The following is a 24,670-nucleotide window of genomic DNA, read 5'->3' on the forward strand; positions in this document are numbered from 1 at the left end:
TTTCGTACCGCTGCTGATTGTAAGACTAACTTCTGGGGTCCGGGGCCTCCGGTGATAGCCGATGCCGCTCCCTACGCCTTCAGTGAAGGGCTGAGGGCCCTCTGAGCTAGCGAAGCGGAAGAAGGGCTCATAAACAGCGGGTTAAAGTGCTCTCATGAGCAGAGGAAGCTTCAGGCTCTTAAGCCTCGCTAAGAATGGGCGGGAGTAACACGGGAGTTTTGAAGATTATTGGCTGGCAGGAGCGGTGGGCGGGGCGTAGGTCGAGTTGCCTAGTTCATTGGTGGAATTTGGACCCCTCGTTTACTCGTTACCGCCACGTTGGCGCTGCTTAGAGTCCGGCGCCAGTTAGCTCGGCTGTCTGCGCGTGTCCCGGGAAACCATCGGGTTAGAAGGACTTTTAAAAATGTGGGAGGAAAGCCAAAAGCTGAAGATAGCCCGATATCACCGGTCTTCTTAGGTCTTCCATGACCAGATTTTGGTTTGGAAGAATTTGAGGTTATTGAGAGCAACGGCGGGTGGCAGAAATCAGACTCGGTGGAAATCTAGGTTGGCTCCAGTTGAAACAGCTTGAACGGGGTCCCTGCGACTCACCTTCTGCACCAATTACGAGAGCGATGACGTCTGGGTGTTACGAGGTTCTCGAAGTGAGTGGGTAGAAATGAGAAGACCCAGAGTTCCCACCTTTCCTGTACGTATTTGTGTCATACCGGATTTCACTTGACACCCCAGCCCACACCTCGCTCGTTGGAGCCTCCGCACCCTCCCCAGTGCTCTGATCCACCCACTGTCCTGCCATGTTCCCAAGTAGAAATTTCAGCTTTATGTATCTAATAGCTTTGTCAAGTCCTGTCACCGTGTTCTGCACCAGATTTCTTAAAATACAAAAATTTTCCTTACAAGAAGTTTAGGATTCAGAGTATTTGCAAGAATAAAAAACAAATATTAATAGAAAATCAGAGTCCAGAACTATGGCTCTCCATTTCAGGTATACTGATCTGCAGACCCTCATAATAAAAATTTACAAATGAAGATTTTGCTTTTGGGTACAACTGAGGATTTTCGACACAGTGAAAATATGCATGTGCAGACTATAGCGCCTGCATAAAGATTGAAAGGAGATAATTTATTAAATGGTACCAAAATAGACTGAATGGCCTAATTTGAAAGTCAGGATAATTGCTTTTCTCTTGCTTCATATGGGTTCTTATTGGTACATTGCTTTCAGGCTGTAAAGTTCCTTAGCAACAGGCTAAAAAGATGAGCTAAAAATAATAGCAGTAGAATTGATCAAATAGTGATTGTTGCAGGCAATGACTTCTCTCACTTCCTGATTCCCAGCCCCCAAAGGCAAGTCTTTGGTCCCTTAATGTAATTTTTCCCTAGCCTTTTCAGAACACAGACTCTCTCTTTCTTGAAATTTCAGTTTTTCTGCAACCTCAGGGGATTGTAGAATGCTGCTGCTGCTGCTAAGTCACTTCAGTCGTGTCCGACTCTGTGTGACCCCATAGACAGAAGCCCACCAGCCTCCCCCATCCCTGGGATTCTCCAGGCAAGAACACTGGAGTGGGTTGCCATTTCCTTCTCCAATGTGGAATGCTAGTAATTACAAATTATTGGTAGGAACTAAAACATTTAAAGTTTTTAAAGGATACTTATTTATCGGAATAGGCAGTGGATTGTTATAGTTGCAATCAAAAGTTACAAAAGTTACTGTGAAGTCTCCTTTCTACCCGGTTTCCCAGCCATCGGGTTCCCTCCAAGGACAATGTTAAGAGTTTCTTGAAAATTTTTATTTAAGTAGCTATTCTTTATCTGAAGAGTTGGTTTTATTTTTAAGATTGGCATCAGTAAATGAATTTGTCCTTGTTACTTTTTTACCTTGTTAAACATGTAATTTCCACTCCCTAATCGGACACGACTGAGCGACTTCACTTTCACACATTGGAGAAGGAAATGGCAACCCACTCCAGTGTTCTTGCCTGGAGAATCCCAGGGAAGGGGGAGCCTGGTGGGCTTCCGTCTATGGGGTCACACAGAGTCGGACACGACTGAAGTGATTTAGCAGCAGCAGCAGGAGCCTATTCATCTTTTTCCTCCCATTTTCTCCATTTCCTAATTGAATATAATGTGAAACTGAGTAAAAGTATCACTACCTTTGTGACCTCACTGAACTGATGCATGTATTTCTAAGCTGTGAAATACTGAAAACAGGTTATATGTTAAAGATTTGATTAGATGGTATTTGTCGGACACGACTGAGCGACTGAACTGAACTGAAGGTCTTTTTAGTGTAATGTTTGTTGCAAAATAGTAGACACTCAATGCTTAGTTCTCTGTTTCTCTAAATTTTAAAGGAGAGAAGTAAAATAATTATGTTTCGTTTTTTAAAAATTGAAGTTTTATGTATGTGAACAGATATTTTCTTGCTAGAATAAAGGAACTCAGTAGAGGAAACTCTCTTCTCTGGTCTGTGTCTTAGGAGGCATTTGAATGAGGCTGAACATCTAACAGCATGGGATGCAAAACACTTGAGTTCAATCTAGATTTTAATACTACTGAGCTGTGGGTGTGACTGGACACCTGCTTTCTATATGATGTAACCTGTGGATTAGATGATTTCTAAAGCTGCTTTTGGGCTTCCCTGGTGGCTCAGATGGTTAAGAATCTGCCTGCAATGTGGGAGACCTGGGTTCAATCCCTGGGTTGAGAAGATCCCCTGGAGTAAGGGAACAGCTGCTGCTGCTGCTGCTGCTAAGTCACTTCAGTCGTGTCCGACTCTGTGTGACCCCATACACGGAAGCCCACCAGGCTCCCCGTCCCTGGGATTCTCCAGGCAAGAACACTGGAGTGGGTTGCCATTTCCTTCTCCAATGTGTGAAAGTGGAAAGTGAAAATTGAAAGTGAAGTCGCTCAGTCGTGTCCGACCCTTAGCGACCCCATGGACGGCAGCCTACCAGGCTCCTCCATCCATGGGATTTTCTAGGCAAGAGTACTGGAGTGGCTTGCCATTGCCTTTTCCAGGGAACAGCTACCCACTCCAATATTCTGGCCTGGAGAATTCGTTGGGACAGAGGAGATTGGCAGGCTATAGTCCATGGGGTCACAAAGAGTCGGACATGATGAGGTGACTTTCACTTTCAAAGCTTCTTTTGGGGCTTTCCTGGTGGCTCAGAGGTAAAGAATTCTCCTGCAATGCAAGAGGTGTGGATTCGATTCTTGGGTTGGGAAGGTCCCCTGGAGGAGGAAATAACAATCCACTCCAGTATTCTTGCTAGGGAAAATCCCATGGACTCATGAGCCTAGCAGGTTACAGTCCATGGGGTATCAAAAGAGAGGGTAATGACTTAGTGACTAAACAACAACAAAACTTCTCATAGCTTTAACTTTGTATAATTCTATCCTTTCAATTGTCGTTGCCACATGAAAGGCTTTTTGATTGGTAAAGTTAGTGGATAGCTGGTTGATTGGTTGATGGCCAAGCCTTTTAATGAGACCACAGACGCGCTTGTTTTAGGCATACATCTAGCTTGATTCTCTCTCAACTCTTCCTTAGGTTTCCAGTATTTGTTTTTCTTCACTGAAAAATTACTTGAAAGAATTGTTTATACTTGTTACCTTAACCTATTTATCACTCATTTCATCCAAAATCTCTTATAAGTGGTTTCTAACATTATTACTAGTCTGAAACTGCTTTAGAGGTCACAAGTTATTGTTTTTAGTTTTCATATGCTTTTACTGGATACCATGGGTCATTCTCCATTTGAAATGTTGTTTTCCCTGACTTTCAGGAGAGTCAGTTCAGTTTAGTCACTCAGCTGTGTCCAATACTTTGCGACCCCATGGACTGCAGCACACCAGACTTCCCTGTCTATCACCAGTTCCTAAAGCTTGCTCAAACTCATGTCCATCGTGTCGGTGATGCCATCTAACTATTTCATCCTCTGTCATCCCCTTCTTCTCCTGCCTTCAATCTTTCCCAGCGTCAGGATCTTTTCCAATAAGTCAGCTCTTCACATCAGGTGGCCAAAGTATTGGAGCTTCAGCTTCAGCATCAGTCCTTCCAATGAATATTCAGGACTGATCTCCTTTAGGATGGACTGGTTTAATCTTGCAGTCCAAGGGACTCTCAAGAGTCTTCTCCAACACCACAGTTCAAAAGCATCAATTCTTCGGTGTTCAGCTTTCTTTATAGTCCAACTCTCACATCCATACATGACTCCTCATGCTTTAACTAGACTGACCTTTGTTGGAAAAATAATGTCTCTGTTTTTTAATATGCTGTCTAGGTTGGTCTCTTCATGAGACTAAATTCTCCTCTTTCTTTTACTGACAAACCTCTAGATACATATTGCCCCAATAAAACTTTCTGGGATGTTGGAAATGTTTTTCTATCTCTGATATCCAATATGGTAGCCATTTGAAATGTATTTAGTACAACTAACTAAATTTTTCATTTTAATTTAAATTGATTTGCGTACCTTCATGTGCTTAATAGCGCTTACTATGGTCAGCACACCTATAGAGGTGCCTATGGGCGGTATTTCCTTAAATATGAGAATATATCATACTTAAAATATATCCTCTTCTTTATGTGCATTAGTAACCGATATACATCTCATTGCTTCAACTTCAGAGGTTATCTGCATATAATCTCTATCTACACATCTCCTGGTATGACTTTTCTCTTCACCTCTAGCCCTGTAATTTCCTACTGTTTATTGACCAGCTTTGCCTGGATGTTTTATTTTTTAAAAAATATAACACATTCTCTTTGCTCCTCATTCTCTTCCTTTGCGTAATCCTTTTTTTCTCATAACATCTCTATTGTCTTACTGGTTATTCATGCTTGAAACCTTAGACATTTTTGAACCTTTCTTTTTTCCAACCTATCTACTGAAGTACAAGTAAATGTACCAATATACACTTGTGCATGCATGCTCGGTCTCTCAGTTGTGTCTGACTCTTTGTGACCCCATGGACTGTTAGCCTGCCAGGCTCCTCTGTCCATTGACTTTTCCAGGCAAGAATACTGGAGTGGGTTGCCATTTCCAATATACACATATTTACAGGGAGGCCTGGCGTGCTGTGATTCATGGGGTCGCAAAGAGTCGGTCATGACTGAGTGACTGAACTGAACTGACTGAACTGAAACAGAAAATCAGCTGTGAAGTCTTGCTGATTGTTTGTAATATCTTTTTGATATTTTTCTTCCTTTCTGTGCTCTTTGCCACTTCCAGTTCAAATATGTGAAAACACTTAAAAGTATGTCTGACACACAGGAGAAGCTCAATAAATAGTTTCTTCCCTCCTTCCTCTATTTTTTTTCCATTACCTTCATCTTTCCTGTATGCTGTGTTAGCTTCCCTGTGTGTAGTACCTCTTCCATGTGCCACTTTGCAGCTTGATACTAGATTATTCTTCCCAAAGTGTAACTCCAGTTTCATTCTCTAGCTCTTAGACTTTCAGAATTGCTCCACTTCCTATAAATGTCTCTACCCACCCCCACCTCCTTTCTCACCCTTTTGTCTGTTTCCTTGATCCATATTCTTAGCACAAGTGTCTGAAATTATTTATTTAGGACATAAGCTCCACACCAGTAGAAACTTTATCTTGTACTTCCAGAGCCCCAAAAATAGTCAGTGTTAATGACTGATTTTATGTGTCAACCTGGCCACAAGGTACCCAGGTATATGGTCAAACATTATTCTGGGTGCTTCTGAGAGGGTTGGGTTTTTGGCTCTTGTTGGTGGTGATGAAATTAACATTTGAATCAGTTTTACTGAATGAAGCAGATTGCCTTCCCTAATCAGTTGAAGAACTGAATAGAAAAAAAAGATTGATGCTTCCTTGTGCAAGAGGGCACTTCAGTGTTCCCTTGAGCTGGGACATTGATCTTTTCTGCTTTTGAACTTGAACTGAAGCATTGTCTCTTTTGGGGTCTTGAATTTGCCAGCTTTCACACTGGAATTTATACCGTCAGTTCTCTTGGGTCTCTGGTTGTTGACTGCAGATCTTGGGACTTCTCAGCCTCTATAATTGCGTGAATCTATTCCTTTTTGTAAATTTCTGGTTCTGTTTCACTGGAGAGCCCCATGAAGTACCTATATATTTTGGTTCTAGGGTAGAGTACTTCTGTAACAAATACCAAAAATGTGAAAGTGACTTTGGAACTGTGTGATGGGTAAAGGCTGAAAGAGTTTTGAGGCATGTGCTAGAAAAAAAGCCGAGATTTCTATGAAGAAACTTGATAGATATGAGGACATTAAAGGTGTTTCTGGTGAGGGCTCAGAAAGAAAAGAGGCAAACAGGAGACAAAACTTCCATCTTACAGAAATACATGAATAGTCATGGAATGTTGGTAGAAATATGAATGATAAAGGCCATTCCAGTGAGATCGCAAGTAGAAATGTGGGAAAGTTTATTGGAAATTGGAGCAAAGAGATCCTTCTTATAAAACGTCCAGAAAAACTTGGCTGAATTGTGTCCCAGTGTTTTCTAAAAGTTAGAAGTGTGAGTGATGATTGGATATTTAGCTGAGGAGATTCCTAAGCAAAGTACTGAAGGTGTGCTGGGTAGTCCTTACTATTTGTAGTAAAATGTAAGAGAAGAAGGAAGATGAATTGAAGAAGAAACTTTAAAGAACTAGAAGATTTGGAAAATTCTGAGCCTTCTGCAAAAAGAGAGAGAGAGAAGGCTTATTCTGAAGAGAACACTAGGATGTGGCTGAAAGACCATTTGATGGATCATTAGTACAACTTATGGAGTTAATTGTCAATATCAGCAGAAGCCAGGAATATAAATAGGATTTTATCAGCAGAAACACTGCCACCTGGAAATAAAGAGGACCCCCCAAATAGGACTGAATGAAGAAGGCTATTGTAGTTTGGGGCTTTTACAGGATATGACCATACAGTTATTCAGCTGTGAACTTGCTTTATGTTCAGGAAAAGGGAAAAATGCTCAGGACTGTTCAGATAGCAGGCCTACCACTCCCACCACAGATCCGGGGGGCAGGGCCACCAGGATGTGTCTGCCCAGGGCCTTAGAGATAGGACCACACTTGCAGAGAGCTGCATGAGCAGGGTCACCTTTTACTCCAGGCTGTGGAGGTGACACTGCCACCCCTGTGGGCCTGGAGGGCAGAGTATCAGACCAAGAGGGTTATTACTGAGCTTTAAGATCTAATGCAATTTGCTTTGCTAAATTTGTCCTTGCTAGGGACACTTTCACTTTTCACTTTCACACATTGGAGAAGGAAATGGCAACCTACTCCAGTGTTCTTGCCTGGAGAATCCCAGGGACAGGGGAGCCTGGTGGGCTGCCGTCTATGGGGTCACACAGAGTCGGACACGACTGAAGTGACTTAGCAGCAGCAGCAGCAGGGACCTATCAGCCCTTCTTTCCTATTTTTTCCCTTTTGGAATGGGCATATCATGCCTGTCATTGTACACGTCACCCTTGAACAGTTGAGGGGGGAGGTTAGAGGTGCTGCCCCCACCCTGTACAGTTGAACATCTGAATATGACTTTACTGTTGGTTCTCCCTGCATGTGTGTGGCCCTGCTTCCACAGATTCAGTTACTTCTGAAGAGTTGTGCTGTGCTTAGTCACTCAGTCATGTCCGACTCTTTGCGACCCTGTGAACTGTAGCTGGCCAGTCTCTGTCCAGGGGGATTCTCCAGGCAAGAATACTGGAGTGGGTTGCCGTGCCCTTCTCCAGGGGATCTTCCCATCCCAGAAATCAAACACAGGTCTCTTGCATTGCAAGCAGATTCTTTACTATCTGAGCCATCAGGGAAGCCCAAGAATACTGCAGTAGGTAGCCTGTCCCTTCTCCAGGGGATCTTTCCAACCCAGGAATTGAACTGGGGTTCCTGCACTGCAGGTGGATTTGTTACAGCTGAGCTGTCAGGGAAGCGCCATAGTGTTACACGTATTTATTGAAAAAAATCCATGTGTAAGTGCACCTTCACAGTTCAGAACTCTTTTGTTCAAGGGCCATTTATATTTTGGAAGCATGTAACATGTCTGGTTTTCCAAGTTCATAACTGGAGAGAAATTTTTGCCTCAGGATGAATCATGTCTCAAGACCCACCCATCCCTGATTTATATGATATTTAAGTGAAACTTTGAACCTTAGATTTCTGAGTGGATGCTGGAATGAGTTAACTTTGGGGGCTCTTGGGATGGAATTAATGTATTTTGCATATGACAGGGATGTGCATTTTGGATGAGAAGGACATTAGTCTGGGAGGGATGGCTTGTTGTTCAGTCACTCAGTTGTGTCTGACTCTTTGCAACCTCATGAAATGCATCTCGCCAGGCTTCCCTGTCCTTCACCATCTCCCAGAGTTTGCTGTAACTCATGTCCATCGCGTCGGTGCTGCCATCCAATCATCTCATCCTCTGTCATCCCCTTCTCCTCCTGGTTTCAATCTTTCCCAGCATCAGGGTCTTTTCTAATGAGTTCTCTCTTCACATCAGGTGGCCACAGTATTGGAATTTCAGCTTCAGCATCACTCCTTCCAATGAATATTCAGGGTTGATTTCTGTTAGGATTGACTGGTTTGATCTCCTTTCAGTCCATGGGACTCTTAAGAGTCTTCTCCAACACACCACATTTTGAAAGCATCAATTCTACAGCCTTCTTTATGGTCCAGCTCTCACATCCATACATGACTACTGGAAATCCATAGCTTTGACTATACAGACCTTTGTCAGCAAAGTAATGTCTCTGTTTTTTAATATGCTGTCTAGGTCAGTCATAGCTTTTCTTCTTAAAAGCAAGTGTCTTTTGATTTCATAGCTTCAGTCACCATCTGCAGTAATTTTGGAGCCCAAAAAAGTAAAGTCTGAAACTTTCCCCATTGTTTCCCCATCTATATGCCATGAAGTAATGGGACCAGATGCCATGATCTTAGTTTTCTGAATGTTGAGTTTTAAGCCAGCTTTTTCTCTCTTCTCTTTTACCCTCATCAAGAGGCTCTTTAGTTCCTCCCCGCTTTCTGCCATTTGGGTGGTGTCACCTGCATATCTGAGGTTATTGGTAGTAGACTTTGTAATCAAATATGCTAGACTTGTTGGGTTAATGAACAGACATTTATTTCTTATAGTTCTGTAAACTGGGAAGGCCACGATCAAGGTTCTGGCCACTTAGGTTTCTGGTGAGGGCTCTATTCTGGCTTGCAGGTGTCAATCTTCTCGCTGTGTCCTCAGGTGATTTTCTTTCTTTCGTTCTTCTTCGTTTGTTTTTCTTCCTTTTTTCCTCACTCTTGCCCTTGCTCTCCCTCCCTCCCTTCCTTGCTTCCTTTCTTTTTTTTTCTTAAGGTGGGGAAAGGTGCAAGCTCTTTAGTGTCTCTTCTTATAAGGACACTAATCCCAGTGGACCAGGGTCCCACTCTCATGACCTCATCTAATTTTAATTACATCCTGAAGGCCCCACCTCCAAACATTATCACATTGGGGGGTTAGGGCTTCAAAATATGATTGGTTGGGGGGGGAGATATTCAGTATAGAGCAGGCACTCAATATAAGAGGCACTCAGTAAAGATTTTTTAAAGTAAACTATGTTAAAGGGCATCAAAGAAGGAGAAAGTAGCATTCAAGATTGAGTAGGTAGAATGTACCTTTACTTAAGACAATACTGAGTATCTACTATATGCAGGCTTCCCTTTAAAAACCTAAAATACTTTTTCTGGAACTTTCTAAAACATATCACTTTCCTACTTGTTTTTAAGAATTGTATTTGCCCTGCTTCATCTCTGATCAGGATATAGATCTGATTTATTTTGTGTTTTATATAGTGCCTAACACAGTTTCTGCTCTAATGCTCTGTGTCAGAACAAAGGAATATGTTTTCTCTGTTTACTTTGGATTACACAAAAGCTTGTTTCTTCTTCACAGTTACCACAGTGCCACAATTTTTTTGTTTTCAAGTGTGCTCCCCATACTCAATTTTGAGTTTGTGAAGGATGGGGACCGTTAATCTAATCATCTTTGTACTCCCACATCTATTATGGGGCTGGGCATATAATGATTATTGGTTAACATTTATCTACTGAACATGATACCTGAAATATGGTCAGTGCTGAATAAAGAGTTAATGAAGTATTTGTTGAACAGTTTCCTGATTACTGCTTTATCTCCATTCCTATTGCTAGCATTGATGGTTTGGTGCCACATTGCCAGTCAAGACCACTGGTAGAGCTGGGAAACCAACTCAGTTGCTGCAACTGCTGCCATCACCAGAAATTGTCTGCTTCCGTCACCACCATCATCACAGCTACTAGTTCCCAGTCCCCAAGCTTGCTGTATTCCCTGCTACCACCTCCACCACTGCAGTTCCTTTCCCTGGGACCTAATTAATTTGTCCTTCATATTCTACTCATATATAGAAGTCCTTGTTTCTTCCGAGCCCTCATGCTATTAATTTTTCTCCACCCTTAATGGTTTCTCCTTTATTCAGCTTCCATCAGAGCATCAGTTGAGTGGGTGGTACTACTTTACTTCTCAGGGGGAATGTCACTTTAATGATTCAATCAAGTAGTTGCTCTTTTTGCTGTCAAAGGAAGCCTCTGTATTATCTTCAGGGACTCTGAAGAACAATCTGCAGCAACCCTAGATCCTCTCCTTAGCTGTGACTGTTAGCTCATATTTATACTTTAGCATTCATTTGCCACCTTTCTGCCCACTCACTCACACAGATTCCTAAGATCTTTCCATCCTCATCAACTTAGTTCATTGCCACCCACAAGAATTTGTCATTTGCAAATACAGAACTATTTCTTTGTACTTTATGAAGGTATTGCATATAGGTTATACCTAATTGTGCCTTGTGCAAGGAAGCTGGAAGAAGTGGAGGCTGAGATTCAGCCTGCACTTTGTTCATCTCAGCCTCATGTCAGACCGTGGCTAGGAAAAAAGGTATCCCTTTTCCTGAATTTCATGAAGATGCTGGCCCGTCACTAAGTGACGGGCCTGCAGTGGAGTATCTACCCATTTTCTAATTCATTCCTATTAGACTAGTAACCCTTGTTATGCAGACCTGCTGTTAGCATTGGTCTATTACTGACCCTGAGGTCCTCTGTGCTGTACTCACCTGTCTTTACCTTTTGTTGTTTTTCCTAACCAGTGGGAAATTGCCTCAATTCCAATAATGAGGAGGAGACTCAATTTTGTTAAATTATGAAAAAATGTAAAACCATAAAAATAGTTTATATATCTGTGTTCCAGTTATCTATTGCTGCTTGACAGACTGTCCCAAGTGTTAGTGGTTTCTGCTGTTCTGTGCTGTTTCTTCACCCCTGTCCAACTCTTTGTGACCCTATGGACCATAGCCTGCCAGGTTCCTCTGTCCATGGGATTCTCCAGGCAAAAATACTGGAGTGGGTTGCCTTGCCCTTCTCCAGGAGCTCTTCCTGACCTTGGGATCAAACCTGTGTCTCTTATGTCTCTTGCTTTGGCAGGTGGGTTCTTTATCACTAGAGACACCTAGGGAGCCTGGTAGTGGTTTAAAGCAACTATTTTATCTCACAATTTTGTTGCTCAGGGATTTGGGCAAGGCTTGATTGATTCTTCTCTTCTGCTGGTGTCAACAAAATTTACTCTCCTGGTGGATGGGCTGGTCTGGAGGGTTCCAGGTGGCTTCACTCAGTGTCTTGACACCTTGGTGAAGATAACTTGAAGACTGGACTCATTTGAGACTATCAAGTGGAGTACCTCCTTGTGGTCTTTCCAGCGTAGGAGTCAGAGTAGTCAGACTTCTGTGACATCTCATGGTTCCCAGTGAGTGTGTCCTAAGAGTTGCAGGCAGAAGTTGCAAAGCTTCCCAAAACTTTACTTCTACTACATTTTGTGGGTCAAGCATGTTAGTAAGACCAGCACAGATTCATGGGGAAGTGAATTAGACTGCAACTCTCAATGGAAGAAATAGCAAAAAAGTTTCAGTTATTTTTAATATACCATGATCTTTTACCCAGATTTAAACAAAGTTGTATTTTGCCCTATCTACTTGTGATCCAATTAGAAAACAGTTTCATTATAGAACCTTGGTAAAGATCATCTGAAAGTCTAAATAAACATCATGTCTAAGAGGGAACCATTAGTAGTATTCTTTTTGAAGTTAAGAACCAGTCAAGCTTTTTAGGTTTATTACATGTTACTGAAGGTGTTAATAAGACAAAAAAATAATAGTGGAAAGGAAGAAGTAACTTTTTGTTATTCACAGACAATATGTCTCCATATTGAAAATCCAAGAAAATCTATAATCTAGATCTAAAAAAAACAGTTCAACAATGTTGTGGATAAAAGGATAGCACTGTTCTTAGCCTGATTTCTTGTGTTTTCTGAACTATTGACTGTTTCATGATTCTCTGATCCTTAGATCTAACAGATGGCCTTTTACTTCCTTCTTCCTTCAGTGTGGACAACTCATAGTTGGTTGTGTGACCCCACCCCTTCCACTTGGGGGTGGGGGACATCTTGTATCTGTTGTGGAGTTGTCCATGGATGATTTCATTTAGAGGTTGCTCTATTGGTTTTTCTGTGGGGATTCAGAGAGATTGAAAAGCTATGCTATCTTTATTATTATATTCCAAGAATTCCTGTAGTTTAATAGCATTTTGATCTAGTCGCTACCCATTTAAAGAATTTTTTCTTGGTAGCAGTAATTTTTCATTTTACTTTTACAATGAAATAATTATAGAAGCTGCAAATAAATGTATATGGAGGTCTCATGTACCTTTCACCCCCACATTTCCCAACATCGACAACTTTTGTAACTATAGGGCAATATCAAAATTAGGAAATTGACATAGATATAATCTGGAGAACTTATTCAGATTTCACCAGCAATACACACACAGAACTTGGTGAAATTTTAACACATATATAGCTTTGTGTGACTACCACTGTTTTTTATAGAGAGGCAGATTGATTGATTGATTTTAGGATTGGTTCACATGATTGTGCAAGCTGGTAAGTCCAAAATCTGCAGGGTGGGCTCGCAGGCTGGAGACCCTGGAGGAGGCAGTACTGTAGTTGAAGTCTAAAGGCAGTTTGCTGGCACAATTACCTCCTGTTCTGAGAAGTTCGGTCTTTTGTTCTATTCAGGTCGTCGACTATTTGGATGAGACTTATCCACAGAATGGAGATCAATCAACTTTACTCAAAGTCCATTGATTTAATTTTAAATCTCATCCAGAAAACACTCTTCGGAATATTTTTTTGAAACATCTGGAATAATTTTTGACCAAATATCTGGGCATCATGGGTTAACCAAGTTGATAAATTAACCATTACACTATATTATATTTTGGTTTTGTCACCAAATATTTTATTCTGAGAAGTTGCTTGTGTCATTAAATCCTATGATTTTTTTTAATGACTGCAAAGAATTTCATCATATAAGTATGTCATAATTTATTAGCCTGATCATCAATTCTATTCTTAAGATAGTTCCACATTATTGCTGTTTAAAATAATGTTATGGTAAACAAATATCCTTTGTATGAACCTCTGATTATATACTTACAATACTTAGAAGTGAAATTTTTTAGTCAATTGATGAGAATATTTTTTATAGCTTCTTAATACACCTTGCAATATTTCTTTTCAGAAAGGCTGTGTTCAGACTAATAGTATATGGCATTTGATCTCAGAAGAGATTGTTCTAGAGCTTCATTAAAGATTTTCTTTTTAATATTCTGAAGACTTCCCATTGTCTATTGACTCAAAATTTAATTTTTTCAATTTATTTTTCTAAATGTCTTAAGTATTTTGCCACAATTTCTGTTAAATGTTTGGTGATCCACTTCTTTATTTTACATTGTAAAATTTGACCCTATTAAGAAGTGAGACTCACAGGGACTTCCCTGGAAATCCAGTGGTTAAAACTCCAAGTTTCCACTTCAGGGGTATGGGTTCAATCCCTGGCCTGGGAACGTGTCACACTACGTGCTACTCGGTGTGACAAAAAAAAAAAAAAAGTCAGGCTCACAGGAACCTCATTGCCCCAGTTCTTCTCTGGAGCAATTTTTATGGGGAGGCTTGTGGACACAAGAGGAGGTGCTAAGGCACTATCCTTAAACTGTGTGAAACTGCAGTTAATAACTGGGAGGAAGCCTTTTCTGAAGTGTGACACACTGGTGAGCTGAACTGATAGAGTTATTTACAAAGTGGTAAATTTTAACAAATAGTGTGTTCAATCTTTTATAGAGTAATAGGTGCTCAGAGATCAAAAAGATCTTGAGAAATCATACAATTAATAATACTCCTGGAGACAAAGCCACAGAGATTCCATCTCTGACAGATGAGAATTAATGCTGTCTCTAAAGGTCTCTTGTGAAACAGGTGAGCTATTGTTTTTTAAAAACCTTTTACAACATCTAAAAACTTGGACTATCATAAAGTCTCATTAGCCAAAGTCCTGCAGAACTTAATGATGCTTAAAGCCAAAGTAACTGGATATTTATACAACCAATATTTTAGTAGGCAAACCTCTGAAAACATACCTTCTTTCCCTCATATATTTTTTTGCATCAGCAGTTGAATACTTTTAAAATAGTTTTCATTATGTAAATTACACAACTTTGTAGAATAGAAAATGATCATGATGTACGTTCATGTACATGCTTTAGGACACTTGGTTAGGCAACAATCAGTATCTTTGGTAGTCCCCTCAAAAGGGTTGCACACCTCAAAGTGTAACTGGATCAGAATCATGGAAATGGACGATATTAGGATATGTTGCGTGCAAAAGCGCATTCTGATAATCAGGACATTAAATAGAACACAGCATACAGTGTCAAGTAGTCAAGCACTGCTCTCTGGAAAGTGAAAACTGTCTCAAAACCATTGATGTACTAAAAGAAAAGCAGCAGCTTATCTCTGTACATAGCATTTCTTTTCCAGAGTGAAACTGGCTTGGCAAACTTGAAAGCAGTGTAATGAATAATTCTTCCTTTTAACTGTCAAGAATAAAAAGAAAAAATGAACTAAAAATAAATTAATAGGTAGGGGCTATGGAGAATGAAAGAAATAAAGGGAATGAAATGAAAGAGCAAAAGGAAATAAATGGAAAGAAGAATGGAATAAAAGCAAAATCATCTTTTCATTACCGCAGTCTTCTGAAGCAGCAAATATGAAAGAGGGCACTGCAAAGCCACTTCATTTTTACACAGGCCAAGGGTCATTGTCACTTGGGCACCCTTTATGTCTGATCACTTTATGAGATCACACACACTACTAGTGTTCTACCCTCTATGAGAAGATGATTTCTTTCACAATAAATACAAGAAAAATAAAAAGCACACTCAAACTAGAAAACTGTAGCTGTCTCAGCCACTTGACACTGTGTAAACACTGGCTTGGCAAGGCAGAGCGTTAGAGCAGGGTCAAAAGGGCAGCTCCCTTTGGTCCTGTGCCCCTGGCAGCATCTCCCCAAGGCAGGTGTCCAAACCTCTGCCCAGTCAAGCTGGCCGCTGGGCTCGCAGAGTGCTGCATGTCTTCCTTTCGGGCCCTGGCTTCCGGGACAGGACGAAGAGCAGTTCTCCCCCAGCTGCTGAGACTTGACATTTGCTGCAGCTCCTTTGCTGTGCTAGGTTTGTCATAAGAACTTTAGGACAGGCAATGTGGAGAACATCTTTCTCTCACGCTTTTAAAGAAATCGGCTTAACTGGGCGGGGAGAGTGGGGAGGGGAGGAAATGGAGATGGACTAATTTAATATCATGTAGGCCAAATATTTTTTCTTTTGGTGGTAAATTTATCTGTTACTTTGGGAAAATTTTTTGGCCACATGTTTGAAGAGTTGTCTTTCCTTCCTGTACTGGGCAGTCCCAGAAAATGCCGCCACATTTGCTGGCTTTTGAAAAACTCACAGGGCTCAGCATGTAGCTGTACTCATACCTAAGATTTATAACAGTGAAAAGAGACAAAGCAAAATCAGCAAAGTGAAAATGTGCTTAGGTCAAGTCTAGAGGAAACGTATCTCAGGCTTCCAGAAGTCCTTTCCTAGTGGAGTCACACACTGTGCTTAATTCCTCCAGCAATGAGTTGTAACTACATGTGCCAAGTGTTGTTTCCCAGGGAAGCTCACTGGTGCCTTAGAACCCAAAGCTTTTACTGGATGCTGGTCATGTAGGCATGTGCTGCCTGGTATGTACCAAAAATCTAGACTTTCATGAGAAAGGCAGTTGCTCAGCATAAATCACATTGGTTGTGTAAGCAGTTTAGGCCACTTTTATCAGTTAGGGAAAGTTTGAAGACTCTTGAGAGTCCCTTGGACTGCAAGGAGATCCAACCAGTCCATTCTAGAGGAGATCAATTTTGGGTGTTCTTTGTTTTTTTTTTTTTTGGTAATTAATTTATTTTTTATTGGAGGCAAATTATTTTACAATATTATATTGGTTGGTTTTGCCATACATTGACATGAATTCGCCCCGGGTTTACATAAGTTCCCCCTCCTGAACCCCCCTCCCACCTCCCTCCTCCCTTTATCCTCCCTCTGGGTCATCCCGCATGCCAGCCCCGAGCATCCTATAACATGCATTGACCCTGAACTAGTGATTCGTTTCACATATGACAACATACGTGTTTCAATGCCATTCTCCCAAATCATCCCACCCTCACCCTCTCCCACAGAGTCCCAAAGACTGTTCTATATATCTGTGTCTCTTTTGCTGTCTCTTATACAGGGTTATCATTTGCATCTTTCTAAATTTCATATATATGCGTTAGTAAAATTTTGGGTGTTCTTTGGAAGGACTGATGCTAAAGCTGAAACTCCAATACTTTGGCCACCTCATGCGACGAGTTGACTCACTGGAAAAGAGTCTGATGCTGGGAGGGATTGGGGGCTGGAGGAGATGGGGACGACAGAGAATGAGATGGATGGATGGCATCACCAACTCGATGGATATGAGTCTGAGTGAACTCCGGGAGCTGGTGATGGACAGGGAGTCTTGGTGTGCTGTGATTCATGGGGTTGTGAAGAGTCGGACATGACTGAGAGACTGAACTGAACTGACCTGAATTTATAGTATTGTGTTAGTTTCTGATATATTGCAAATTGATTTAGTTTTTTGTATATATATATTTTAAAATTTATTTTTATTGAAGTCTAGTTGATTTACAGTATTGTATTAATTACTGCTGTACAGCAAAGTGACTCAGTTATACATATATATGTATATTCTTTTTCATATTGTTTTCCCTTATGGTTTATTATAGGATATTGGATATAGTTTCCTGTGCTATACAGTAGGACCTTGTTTCAGTAGGACCTTGTTTATTCATCCTATATATAGTAGTTTGCATCTTCTACTTCCAAACTCCCAATCCAGTCATCCCCTGCCCCCTATCCTGGCAACCACACGTCTCTTCTCTGTGTCTGTGAGTCTGCTTCTGCTTGTAAATAAATTCATTCTTATCATATTTTAGATTCTACATATAAGTGTTATGATACGGTATTTGTCTTTCCCTTTCTGACTTATTCACTTAGTATAATAATCTCTAGGTCCATCTGTGTAGCTGCAAATGGCATTATTTTGTTCTTTTTATGACTAAGTAATATTCCATTTTATATGTAAACCACATCTTTATCCATTCATCTGTCAACTGACAGGTTGTTTCTATGTCTTGGCTCTTATAAATAGTTCTGCTGTGAACATAAGGCTACATTTATCTTTTTGAATTGTAGTTCTGTCTGGATATATGCCCAGATGGAGAAGGAAATGGCAACCCATTCCAGTATTCTTGCCTAGAGAATCCCATGGACAGAGGAGCCTGGCGGGCTGCTGTCCATAGGGTCGTACAGAGACTGAAGCAACTTAGCATGCATGCGTGCATTGTAGAAGGAAATAGCAACCCACTCCAGTATTCTTGCCTGGAAAATCCCAGGGACAGAGAAGCCTGGTGGGCTGCCATCTATAAGGGTTGCACAGAATCGGACATAACTGAAGCAACTTAGCAGCAGCAGCATATGCCCAGAAGTGGGATTGCTGGATCATATGGCAACTCTAGTTTTAGTTTTCTGAGGAACCTCCATATTGTTTTACCATAGTGGCTGCACCAATTTATGTTCCCACCAACAGTGTAGGAGGGTTCCAGTCAGGGGAAGTTTTACATGACTACAGAGGATGAGTGGCCAGTCAAGTTCCCAGATACCAGGTAAGGGCCAACCTTGCAAGGAGTCCTTTCTAAGGATAGGCAGCATCAGACTACTGTGTTACCTTTTTTTCTGCAGCATCCACCTTCTTGGTCAAGGCATTTTTAGAGCAAAATTATTATCAGTAGGACCCATGCAGTAGGATGAAAGCATCCTGCAATACTGACTTTTCATTATGGCCCTCCAGGGATCCTGGATTTAGCCAATTTAAACAAATACTATTAAAAATAAAGGTCAGTCTTAGACAGCTAGGTGGCTTTCTCCTTAAGTTTTTATATTAACCTTTTCTTAAGCTGGCCTGAGGCATCAATTTAGGCACAACAGAATTCTGGTAAGTTGAGGTGGTCCATGATAGTCAAGGTACACATATAAGAAATAACAATTCCAGAGAGCGCCCTTGGAAACAAAAAGCGTGCACTTGTTAAGTCACACCAATGAAGGCGCACATTAGTCAGGCAAAACAGGTTAATGGGGCCTCCAGTGTGGCTTCCCACTGTGAGTCCTTATGCCTTAGGGCTTTCTGTCCAGTCCAAATAATTCAGTTGAGTTTCTAGTTTTATTTATTTATTTAGGTGGCACCATGCAGCATCGGCTTCTCTGGTGGCTCAGAGGTTAAAGGGTCTGCCTGCAATGCGGGAGACCTGGGTTCGATCCCTGTGTCGGGAAGATCCCCTGGAGAAGGAAATGGCAACCCACTCCAGTATTCTTGCCTGGAGAATCCCATGGACGGAGGAGCCTGGTGGGCTACAGTCCATGGGGTCGCAAAGAGTCGGACACGACTGAGCGACTTCACTTCACTATGCAGCATCGGGATCTTAGTTCCCCAGCCAAGGGTTGAACTCATGCCCCCTGCAGTGGAAGCCTGAAGTCCTAACCACTGGACTGCCAGGAAAGTCCCGAGTCCCTAGTTTTGGAAGCATTTCCAGGAGGAAGGCAGTTTCAATCAGTTTTGCTTGTCTTTGACATCAGTTCATTTGCTTCATGAGTGGGGACAACATCTACAGGTGTTCTTCATGGAAATGCAGAAGCTGAGGACATTCCCTGCTGTGTCACAGTCAGCATTGTCAGGTGTGACCATAGGCTCAGCAGTCTGCATTCAAGACCTCAAAGCATCTTGTGAAGGCAATACTGACGTTGAGGAGCAGTTCTTTTGTCTCTCCCTCTCTCTCTTTGGCTGTGCCAGGAGAGTTATGGGATCTTAGTTCCCTGAACAGGGATTGAATTCTAGGCCCTGGAAGTGAAAGCACAGAGGCATAACCATTGGACTGCCAGAGAACTCCCCCAGGAGCAGTTCTGAAAGACAGCAGTTTTAAAAAGTAGAAATCATTGATGCCCACCGATACCTGCATCTCACAGGTGTTGGCGTTTTGTTTCTTCTGTTATCACTTGATCAGTATGTCTCATGCAGTAATCTTAACTTTACATTTTTTCCCAATCATTTTTTATTCTGATCTAGACTTTTCAGAAGGGTTTGGAATAAGGAGAATGTTGAGAATTTAGCTAAGCTACTCCATGCTATTGTGTCTCAACATTCATTTGGTTTGGCCAAGGGGCCAGCAGTGACCTAAACTGACAGTAGTCCCCTTAGGTAAATCCATGCCCTAGATGGCAGCTCACAGAATCACAAGGAAATGTAAGTTCCTGATATGACTTCCTCAAAGGCCCTTGCAATCAACAATCTCCCCTGCCTCCCAGTGCGGTCTTCTTACACTCTTTTAGATAAGACCAATAAGACCTTCATGGGACTTATCAAAGCACTGCTTTTTTGGTTTGAACTGACCAATATGGCCTTAGCCTGGAAACTGCAAAGCACTCTACCCTATAAACTCTAATAAAACATGTTCCCCAGGCCCTGCTTCTCTCTGTTTGCACTCTGCCTTGACCTACCCATGGGACCCCTCAAGGTATGCCAGGTACTTCCTCCAAGACCTGTAAGTATTTAATTTTCCTCTATTTTAATTTCTGTTGTGATCTGTTGTTGAAGTGTGGCTCACAGCTGACACCCTGCACTCCACTTAATAAGTGTTAATAATTCAAACAGAGGAATAGATGAATTTACATAGAAAAACATTTTTAATAAACTTAACCAGAAAGACACATCATGTACAGGAACTTGTAGAACAAAATCCTGAGTTTTCAAGTTTGCAGAATGTGATTTACATAACCCCAATCCCTATCATCCTGATCATTTTTTTGGTAAATAGCCTGGAGAAGCTCAATCTCTGGGGATTTAATACTAAAAATTCCTAACTAAGAAAGAAAGGTGAGTGAATTAGAACCAGGTTACCAGTCCACTGTTGTCAGTAATGTTAGTGGTAAAACCCAAACCCAAGTCAATAACTGAGATATCCTTGGGAAGGGGGGTGAGAACCCTATCTTTTAGGAGTGGGTGGAGAGGTCCCACTTCCCATAATGTGCTCTCTCCCAACTTGGAGTTTTGACAGGAATCACAAGTTTCTTATGATTAATCATCTCAGATGCAATTAGTCCCTACATTAGATGGAGCTACTAGCATCTTGGTTTCAGATGGCCCCGTCAGAGAACAAACCCTTTCCCATGGGCATCTGCAAGTGACCCATGGGGTTTAGTAAGCATCCATAATGTTTTTATAGTTTATGGCCCCACAAGGTGTAAGGGGAGGATGCCTTACATCTCCCAGAACCTGAATTCTATTCATGGAGCCTATGTCTGCTTTCAGAAGTTGGACCAGCCTATCACAATGCATGATGTTGCACGCATGCTCACTCAGTTGTGTCCAACACTTTGCAACCTCCATAGAGCCGCTAGGCTCCTCTGTCCGTGGGATTTCCCAGGCAAGAATATTGAAGTGTATTGCTGTTTTCTCCTCCAGGGGATCTTCCCGACCCAGGGATTGAACCCACATCTCCTATGGCTCCTGCATTGGCAGGCAGATTGTGAAAGACAAGTTGCTCAGTGGTGTCTGACTCTTTGCGACCCCATGGACTGCAACCTACCAGGCTCCTCTGTCCATGGGATTTTCCAGGCAAGAGTACTGGAGTGGGGTGACATCGCCTTCTCCGCAGCCTACTGTTAGGTCCAGGTAAATAGGATCTCTGAATCCAGGGTTCCAAAAGGACTTTCCTTCTTTAGCAGCAGCAAAGCCAAGAGACTACTGGGCCAGACAGTGAGGTTCCAAGTCCCTTTTATCCTGCCAGACTTAAAGTTCAAATTGACCCACTCAAAAATATGCACATTAGGCTGGAAAATCTCTAAGAATTAGACATCTGATTTTGTAAGAACTTATTAGCAAATTAAAACCTGACTTTTAAAACTCAAAAGTAGATTTTCCTATAGAGATTTTCTCTCCTTTTATGTTGTCTACCTTTCTCATAGGTTCCAACAGGCAAAAATCTTAGCAAAAATAATCAGTTGTGAGATTTCAATAGCCAGCATTTAAATTTTAACCCATCTACCAGCAGCAAAAAGCAAGGATTTTTTGTTCTACCAACACCTTTTATTGGGGAGCTTTCCCTGATTGGGATAATCCCTCTAATGTGTATGAAATTAAAGGCATATAGTATTTTATATCAGTTTTTATCATACATCCAGAAGTAGTAGCCACAAAAAAAAAAGTCATTTTTAAAAGTCTCTCCCATTTTTTCTCTCTCCCTCTTTCTTTTTTTCATTGCAAGTTTGTACAACCCCCTCAACACTTTTCAGGATTGGCATTACAGCTGCTGACAAATCCCAGCTGGAATATAAGGGGCTGCTGTACCAGAGGACAGAGTATTGCCTTTCCCTTCTCCTTTATTTCTGGTTTATCTGAAGCTTGCTTTGGCCTTGGCACTGGCAGTCTTTTCCCCTCCCACTGGGAGGAGAGAACAAAACCCTAAGGCATCATCTTTTGCAACTGCAATTTTTAATCTTGTCACTTTAGCTACCATTGCCAAAAGCAATCAATACCGTCAATGAGCAGATTCTCCTGGACTTGCCTGTATCATTTTGAGATTCCATGGGTAATCTTTACCTTTCACAACAGACATCACCTCTGCGGATGTTTCATACCACAGATGACTAGGTAGCCAGGTTGTATCAAAAGTTTATCAGTATGTCCCCTTCATCCTTTTTCCAGACACTGCTTTAGCCATATTTGGGGTTGGGGTTGTTTTAGTGAATCCCACTTTTGACACCAACTGCCACCCCCTAGTTCAGGGATTTGTTGGAATAATCCACAAGACTTGTCACATAGTTGTGGATAAAATTTATTGCACTGAGAGGATATAGAATCAGAAAGGGAAAGACATATTGGGTGAAGTCTGAAGGATACAAGGAATAAGCGTCCAAAATTCCCTTTCCATTTCACTCCCATAAGATGTGCTTAATTTTACTAGCAATAAGTGTGAAATACCATGTGTGAAACATTGTTCAAATGCTCATTAAAGACTTAATGCCCAGGGTTTTTACTGGGTACTGGTCATGTAGGCAGCTTTGTGAACTGAATGTCTGTGGTCCTCCAAAGTTCTTGTGTTAAAGCTTGATCCTTATTGTGAGAGATGTATTTGGAGATGGGGCCTTTTGGAAGATAAGTAGATCCTGAGGGTGGAGTCTTGGGGATGGGATTAGTTCCTTTGTGATAATTTTATATGCCAATTTTACTGGCTGTGGGGGTACCTACACTAAACATTATTTTGGGGGATATTTGTGAGGGTGTTTCTAGATAAGATTAGCATTTGAATCAGTGGGCTCAGTGAAGTAAATTGGCCATTGTGGGTGGGCATCATACAATCAGTTGAGGACTGGCATAGAACAGAAGGCAAATGAAAGTGAAATTCACCCTTTTTTCTTTCCTCACTGCTTGAACTGAGCTCTCTCATCTTATCTTCTCTGTGCTTGGACTGGGACTTACATCCTTGCTTTCCATGGACGCCCTTGGACTCAGACTGAATTACACCACTTGCTTTCTTGGGTCTGCAGCTAGCAGACTGGCAGATTGTGGGGTTTCCCAGTCTATAATTGCATGAACCAATTGCTCATAATAAATTCATGTATATGTATAAACACATACCTTTTTTTTGCACATTTCCAATATCTGAATTGTTTTTGCCTGTAAGGCATTAAGGGCATCCCAGGTGGCATTAGTGGTAAAGAAACTGCCTGTCAAGATAGGAGATGCAAGAGACTCAGGTTCAGTTCCTGAGTTGGGAAAATACCCTGGAGTAGGAAATGGCAACCCACTCCAGTTTTCTTGCCTGGAAAAATCTCATGGACAGGGGAGCCTCGGGGACTACAGTCCATAGGGTCGCAAATATTTGGATACGACTGAGTGACTGAGCACGTAGGGTGTTAAGGGGAGAGCTCCCTAGTAGCTCAGCTGATAAAGAATCTGCCTGCAATGCAGGAGACCCTGGTTCGGTTCCTGGGTCAGGAAGATTCCCTGGAGAAGGGATAGGCCACCCACTCCAGTATTCTTAGGCTTCCCTTGTGGCTCAGCTGGTAAAGAATTCACTTGCAACGTGGGAGACCTGGATTCAATCCCTGGGTTGGGAAGATCCCCTGGAGAAGGGAAAGGCTACCCACCCCAGTATTCTGGCCTGGAGAATTGCATGGACTGTATAGTTCATGGGGTCACAAAGAGTCAGACTCAACTAAATGACCTTCACACTCAGAAGTGCAAGAGACAGATATTATTCAAAGAGGTTTTAAGATAAAGTCCTATTTCCTTTTCCCTACAATACTTGGAAGTAATTAGATATTATCTGCTCTGGGTTCTCCACCCCCTACCCAGATTTTTTTTTTTTTTTTCAGAAATTGGAAGAAAGCACAGTTTTGTCTTAAGAGAAACGGAAAAAAAAAGTCCATCCATAGTCATCTTTTGTGGACGGACCTGGTTCTGTTTCCCCAAGGAAAATTATCTGATTTCTTTCTTTAATGACAGAGACAGCCAACAGTGATGACATAGAATTGTATATTTTCCTTTCTCATCTGGGTCACTGAGAAGCCAGGCTTCCTCCATTCTTTAATAAAAATAGTACAAAGTAACAGGCATGACCCCTATAATTTAAAACAAAAAATAAAAATATAAGCCATCTTGTGCATGTTACTTTCCCTTAGTAAGGTAAGTTGTAGAATAGTACTCTAGGAACATTGGTTACAGTTAAGTCCATTTTTACAGCTCAAGGAAGAAACTTTATATGGAAAATCTCCAAGAATGCTTCTGTTTAAAAATATAAAATTTATCAAAAATTTCTTGGAATACTGGCAGAACAGTGGAGATAACCTGGGCTTACTTCTTGCTTCAAACTTGGCTATGCAGCTCAGAAGTAATTTCACCTTAGGAAAGTGATGACCTATGAATTAAATTTCCTCATCTATAAAGTATGATGAAAATACCCCCAAGCACAGGGTTGTTAATAATGAAAATAACATATGTAAGATACTTGACTCCATACCTGGCACAAAGTAGGGGCTCAATAAATGTAATATTCTCCTTGCCTTAGGGAAGAAAAAGCCTACTAAGAGACAGGGACTCTAATGTTCATAGAAGCT

General features: G+C 41.4%; 1 protein-coding gene across 5 annotated transcripts in view; it reads left to right on the plus strand.

The window, feature by feature from the left end:
* The first annotated feature begins 24 nt into the window (after positions 1-24).
* Positions 25-24,670, plus strand: part of LNP1 (leukemia NUP98 fusion partner 1) — a 43,898-nt gene continuing 19,252 nt past the window's right edge. For 2 of the 5 annotated variants that reach the window (XM_088836516.1, XM_055412245.2), the window contains exons 1-2: positions 25-688; positions 20,013-20,094. The gene's annotated coding sequence lies outside the window, so the exon portion shown is untranslated. Of the gene's footprint in view, positions 689-20,012; positions 20,095-21,014; positions 21,225-24,670 lie in introns of all 5 variants that reach the window. The other 3 variants (XM_088836498.1, XM_055412411.2, XM_055412325.2) reach the window with 3 other exon arrangements.

Source organism: Moschus berezovskii, chromosome 1 (assembly GCF_049115385.1).
Source record: "Moschus berezovskii isolate FMDL1 chromosome 1, NW_MosBer_1.0, whole genome shotgun sequence".
NCBI lineage: Eukaryota > Metazoa > Chordata > Mammalia > Artiodactyla > Moschidae > Moschus > Moschus berezovskii.